Source organism: Protopterus annectens, chromosome 1.part2, assembly GCF_019279795.1.
Source record: "Protopterus annectens isolate FY-2018-M chromosome 1.part2, PAN1.0, whole genome shotgun sequence".
NCBI classification, from domain to species: domain Eukaryota; kingdom Metazoa; phylum Chordata; order Ceratodontiformes; family Protopteridae; genus Protopterus; species Protopterus annectens.
Genome location: NC_056727.1, coordinates 1,002,792,826 through 1,002,798,825, shown reverse-complemented (window position 1 = coordinate 1,002,798,825; position 6,000 = coordinate 1,002,792,826). Strand labels below are relative to the sequence as shown.

The following is a 6,000-nucleotide window of genomic DNA, read 5'->3' as shown; positions in this document are numbered from 1 at the left end:
AGAATTTGACGGTGAAAATAAGGTTGGTTATTCCTGAAGCAATACATATCTGGTCAATCTTCATCACAGTTATTCCTGTGTAAATGTGTGAGAACAAGGCTTGAACGTAGACCATATTTAGGTGTTGTTGTGAGACAAAAGCAGAACCTTCAGCAATATCAGCATGATATGTGATGTAAACCTTGGTTCAAGTGTTTGTCATTGCTGAAGTGACACCCTGACCCCATGTGCAAAATAGTAAAAGGGGCTGGGGATGGAAGGATGAATGTTTGAAGAAGAAAGGTCAATTCAAGAATTACATTCTGTATGACTTTGACATATACCCAGGGAAGGCCTCATGTGGGATTTCAAGTGTGATTGCTGAAAACCACATGTCCAGACACACATACCACTTAAAGAAGGCAGAGTGATCAGAGGAGAACCAAGCTGGCTAGCACACATAAACTAGAGTCCAAAAAGAATAGACAGAGGGGATGGCAGTAAACCTTGTGTTACCAAGTCTGAGTCTGTTTCAGATTCCATTGAACCAACACTAAAGATGAGACATTTACAGATGTTTATTAAGCTGTCTCTGTGTCTGACTTTTTGATGTGAAGTTTTCATTGTGGAATCATACTCTAGCAGATGTTCTATCTCATAGAAATGTGTGACATATTTTAATAAACATAGCTATGTTTTTTTTAACAAAAAATTAAGTATTGTTGTATACTGCGACTGCTATTATATTAGATTGATACAGCTCCTGACAGTAATTTCAACTTTATTAAAGTACATACAGCCAAGCAATGTGCAAAATAAAGGAAATATAAAACATTAAAGGTATAGGTAAATAAGACAATAAATAAAAACAAAAGAAGAAAATTACAAAATATAAACTAATCAAAATTATTAAAATGGACAATTAAAAAGTAAAACATTAAAAATCAATGCACAAACATAAATTTAAAGTCAAATAGCTGTAAGCTAGTTCACATACGGAGGTCTTCAAGGAGCACTGAAGTGGGCTAGAACTAGACTTCATCAGCCAATAAGGTTGAAGATTACAAACATAAGGAACATGATTAGCAAAAGTCTGAATCCCAGAAGAGTCAGAGTAAGCCAGGCAAAATGTCTGCAGCTCCCGGGTGGCTGGGGACAGTAGCTAAGTCAGGTAGTGCCAGGGTAAAAGGTCCTGCAACTAGGAAGGCCACAAATCATACAGGGCAAGACAGACCAGTACAAGATCACTAATCATAGTATGTTGCTACCTTGACACTCCACTAAGTAACTGGTTTACAATGTTTGTACTACTATAGGCAGTTGAGGTCATTGCCTTAATGCCCCAGATAAAGAGCATTGCAGAAATCTGACTGGGAAGAGACAAGCACATGCATGACTATGGGGATCTTCAGCCTGATATCAGTAGTTGTCCCTAAATCATGCTCCTTTGACATGATTGCAGCTTGTCTCCACAACAGATAGTTCAGAGACAAAGTTGGAAGTGAAAAATCCCTACGTGTGGTATGTATTACTATGGCCACCACTTTGGATATGTTGAATTTACACATTCACGTGTGGATGCTTTATAAGTATTCAGAAATGTGGTTAAGAACAGGAAAAGATTTTTAAGGAAATGAGATAATCAATTGTGAGTTGACAACATAATAGATATCTTGCAACCTGCTTAAATGAATAACACCTTCCAGCAGCAACATACCTACAGTAAATAAAAGAAGAACATGTTTGAAACATTGTAGTACAATACAATCAAGGAGGATGAATTCTCACCTGATAGCATTCTCTGGGTGGACCTAGAGAGGAAGGAGGCAAACCAATCCAGAACAGCACCAGACTATCACAATGATGTTCCAAATGATAAAGTAAGATAAAATGGTCCATTGTATCAAATGCCAGTGAGAAACCCAGCAGAGCCAGGACAGAACAGAAACATTGCAGCAACCTGCAAATCCTATTGGGATATCCACCCACTTTGAAGCCAGAGCCACTGCCCACTTCTCATCGGAAAACCTTGAGCTAACCTCTTCCCTCTTTGACACTTGATTTGCCAAGTCAGAAATTTAATCTCCATTTCTTCTACAGCCCAGTGATGCCAGCCACCGTGTCCTGCTTCTGCTTCAGCCAGACTAGTTGCCAAAGACCTATCTGTGCCTGTGTCCATTTCTTCTGTTTTGCACCTTTCCCTGTTCTTTCCCATTCCGTGCTGTCCTTTGTAAATTTACCAGTTTCCTTTCAAGTCTCCTTAATTCTTTCCCTCTCTGTTTCCTACCCTTTCTTACCCTGCCTAAGAACTTGGCTCTGCACACTGCTTTAGCCCATTCCCACATTGTCAGTAGACCCTCATCTCCTTCAGTTCTCTACCATTTCTTACCATGCCATCATTTGGCTCCTTCTGATCTCTTCTATCCTTTTTTTGCTTCTACGGATTCCAGTGTCTACATCTTAATGTGATTTCCTACTTTTTTCTACATTAACACCATTGTATGAGGTTCATAAAATACTGGAAAGCATTTTGAAACCCATTTCATTAGTCTTTTCAATTGAATTATTTGTAAAAAAAAAACATTTTGGAAAGTTGTATTTCCTTATGCTCATGTGAATGAGTATAATCAATGAACTTTACTCTCGGTGGCATGAGCTTAGGGGTACGGACACATTCTACACTTTCCCTAAGCTGACATCCTCAAGAGATATAACACATTTATTTGGGATATTGTTTAATAAAAGGTTCAGAAAGTGTTTTATTAAATTGTAAATATATATATATATAGATGGAGTTACCTCAGTTTGTCGAAATCTCACATATCGATTCTCATTTCATCGACACTCAAAATATCAAAATTGCACTTCATCAAAGCAGCAGAATAAGAAAGATTTTCCCATGGTAAGTAACCAGTTACCCAAAAAGAAACAAAATGTAAACCACGCCATCCCTAACCCACCCAGAGGGGCTACACTCCCCACACCCCCTAATGTGGGGGGCTGCATCCCCCACACCCCCTAACTAAATATACCAACTTTGAGATCATATTATAGTTGGGAAAAGGGCAAAGTTCACATCTCACACAACAGGTTACTTACCGTGGGAAAATGTTCCTTGTTCTGCTGCTTCAATGAAGTAAGATTTCAATATTTTAAGTGTCGATGAACTGAGATTCGATGAACTGAGATTCTGACAAAAGCATGTAGACCCATATACATGTGTATATATGGATTGATACTGGGGAAGATTGTCCCCATCTCAAAGTCTGTCTTTTAGTGTGTCAAGAACCACTTTGTTGTTCCACCACCACATTGTTGCCCTGTCTCCATCTCATCATCTGAAGCTCATAGAAAATGGCCCTAAATACCTTCCTCTTTGTAGTTTTGGGTCCATAGAGTGACCCTATGATCATTCTTCCTCCCGCTGCCTAGCAGTTCATTAACATTCATCACCCTGTCCTTGTCCTGCTCTCCTTGATGTACCTGCAGCATCATAACGGATATAAGGTTTCCTGCGTCAAGCGGGTCCTCGCCGTCAATTCCAAAAGTGTAGGTCCGGCGTTGGATATGCGTCGCTTCTTCTGATCAGTGCGACAGGGTATAAAAAACCAGCCGGCGCCATTTTTCTTCCAGTCTTTTTCTTCGCAGCGATTTTTGGTAGAAGCAGTTACCGCCAAGTGCGGCCAGCCAGCGGATTAGTTAATATTTTTTTCAGCGAATTCTTCTTGAAGCTCTCTTTGAAAGAAACTTTTCTGCGCTCAGACCGTGTCAGACAAAGTTAATATTGCATTTTCATATGGGAAGCAAATGTACAAAATAATTTTCATTCATTCTGCCCTTCCTTCTGCTTAGGCACCAGACCATGACTCACCGTGCCTGTCGCTTTTTGTGCTACATTCAACAGATGCACTATTAAGCAATGGGCGGAGTTCACCCAACACTATTTTGGCACGACTGCAAGGAATCCTGCAGGCTAGGATTCATGGCATCTTGCATCTACTTATCCCATGTACCAAAGAAAGCTGCATATAGAGGAAACTTCACCTAAAACCTATGGTCTCAACACAGCCACAGTTTGGAAACAAATACAATACCACTGATGTGTCTTCAAGGAATTTCTGTGGTGGGCTCCAACATGCCAAAGAAACACAGGTCTCCCATTCTGCAAGCCAAATCAAGTCAGCACAACAGATGCCACGCTTACTGCCGGTGATGGCAGGGCAAATGGTCCCAAAAGAAAACAAAGCACACACAAAAAAAAAAAAGAAATGCATCATCAAATATGCTAGCAGTAATAAATGCTGATTTTTACTGCACCCACCTACTACTGGCCCAGGGAAGCTATTGACCACAGTAACACAGTACATAAACAAACAGGGAGGAACCCATTCATACCCCTATGCAGGCTAGCCATGTCTCTTTGGAACATGGCTCTGGATGGCCTAAATAAATTGAAAAGCACAGCTACAGTACCTGCCAGGCAAGGAAAACACACACTGCCAACCAAAGCAAGCAGATGACAGATCCACACAAATGGAAGTTGCATCCTCAAGTTTTTTAAAGAAGAGCATCTGCATGGAAGACATAGATCTCTTTCTGCCCCACCCAGAAATCACCACAACAAAATTCTGCTCAAGGGACCCTTTCATCCAATGCCTTTCCTCTTCCTCTGCTTCTGGCCAAAAGTTCTATTAAAACAGACAGACCAGATGATCATTTACTCTCCCCAGACTGTCCGGACACTGGCACACCCACTCTCCTGGAGCCTGATGCATTCCCCCACCTTGATCCTGCCTCCCCTCTTCTTCTGACTCACTCAAACTTCACTCAAAAACACAGTCAGTCAGCTGAAAACACTCAATCTAGCATGGAAGATTCCTTAAAATCACAACAGACCTACTCTCCCAAGAGGCAAGATGTCATTTTGTTTGGAGGCCAGAAGACCTTCTACTAGAAAGCTACTTCCACAAAATGATAGAGTTTTTTGTGCCTGGAATGAAAAAGGGCCAGAATCCTGGAATACTGAATTTACGAAAAAGCCTTGCCTCCCCTCCCTTTTGAGCCAGCTGGCTTCAACAGACTGCAATATTTTGTCTGGAAAACAGCCTTCCTTCCTTTGCCAAAGGTAGGTATCAGGGTAGTATCCTACCTACCTACCTAATACTCAAAACAAAAAAGGGAGAGACTACATTCCTTGGACATTACACACACAGTACGTTATTATTTGGACAGAACACAGAACAAAGCCTTTTCAGAGCAACTCTTGTGTCCTATGCTCACAGGAGCTCAAGGAGAGCCTATTTCAAACAGACAATCAGGCATCAGATCTCACTCCACAAGGGCCACAGCTACTTTACCATTATACTCAAATCTAGAGCAGGCTTTGCCACTGCAGTCTTATTCTACCCATCTGTTATGACTGATACCCCATGTCACACAGGCGTCAGGAGAAAAAACGACATCCAACGCCGGACCTAGACTTTTGAATTCGCCACTCGAGGACCCCGCTGACGGCAGGAAAACCCATCTGTTATGACTGCAGCTGTATTAGCACTCGAACATCTACATTTATGGTAGGTACAAAACTGTACTATTTCCATAATCAAACACTGTACCTCACAAATCCACTATTTTGTATGCTTTTTTCACATTCCACTTCTTCATCTTGCAGAAGGCACAATCTAGGCCAGAACGTTATACTATACAACCTGTTCTTCATGTTTTCTCTTTTAACTAGTTTGTTCACATCTTCCACATTCCACATCAAATATCTAATAACCATGCCCCCAAGCACCCTGACCTCCCATCTCCCATGAGCCCCATTTTTGTAACAAGGCTCGGTGAACTCTAGAGTGCTGTAATATACAGGCTGTAAATACAAGTAATGATACTTTGCCAGACTCCTCACAGATGCCAGAAACATTAGAGTGTATCATCCAGATGCACTTTAACCATTGTATCTGAGCCAGAAACTACAACCTTGGTCTCTAAAAATTGCCAGTCTACATCAAACCATAATCT

General features: G+C 41.0%; 1 protein-coding gene across 1 annotated transcript in view; it reads left to right on the top strand.

The window, feature by feature from the left end:
* RIMS3 (regulating synaptic membrane exocytosis 3) overlaps window positions 1–6,000 on the top strand; it is a 1,682,810-nt gene that overhangs the window by 1,393,707 nt on the left and 283,103 nt on the right. The gene's annotated exons all lie outside the window — the stretch shown is intronic.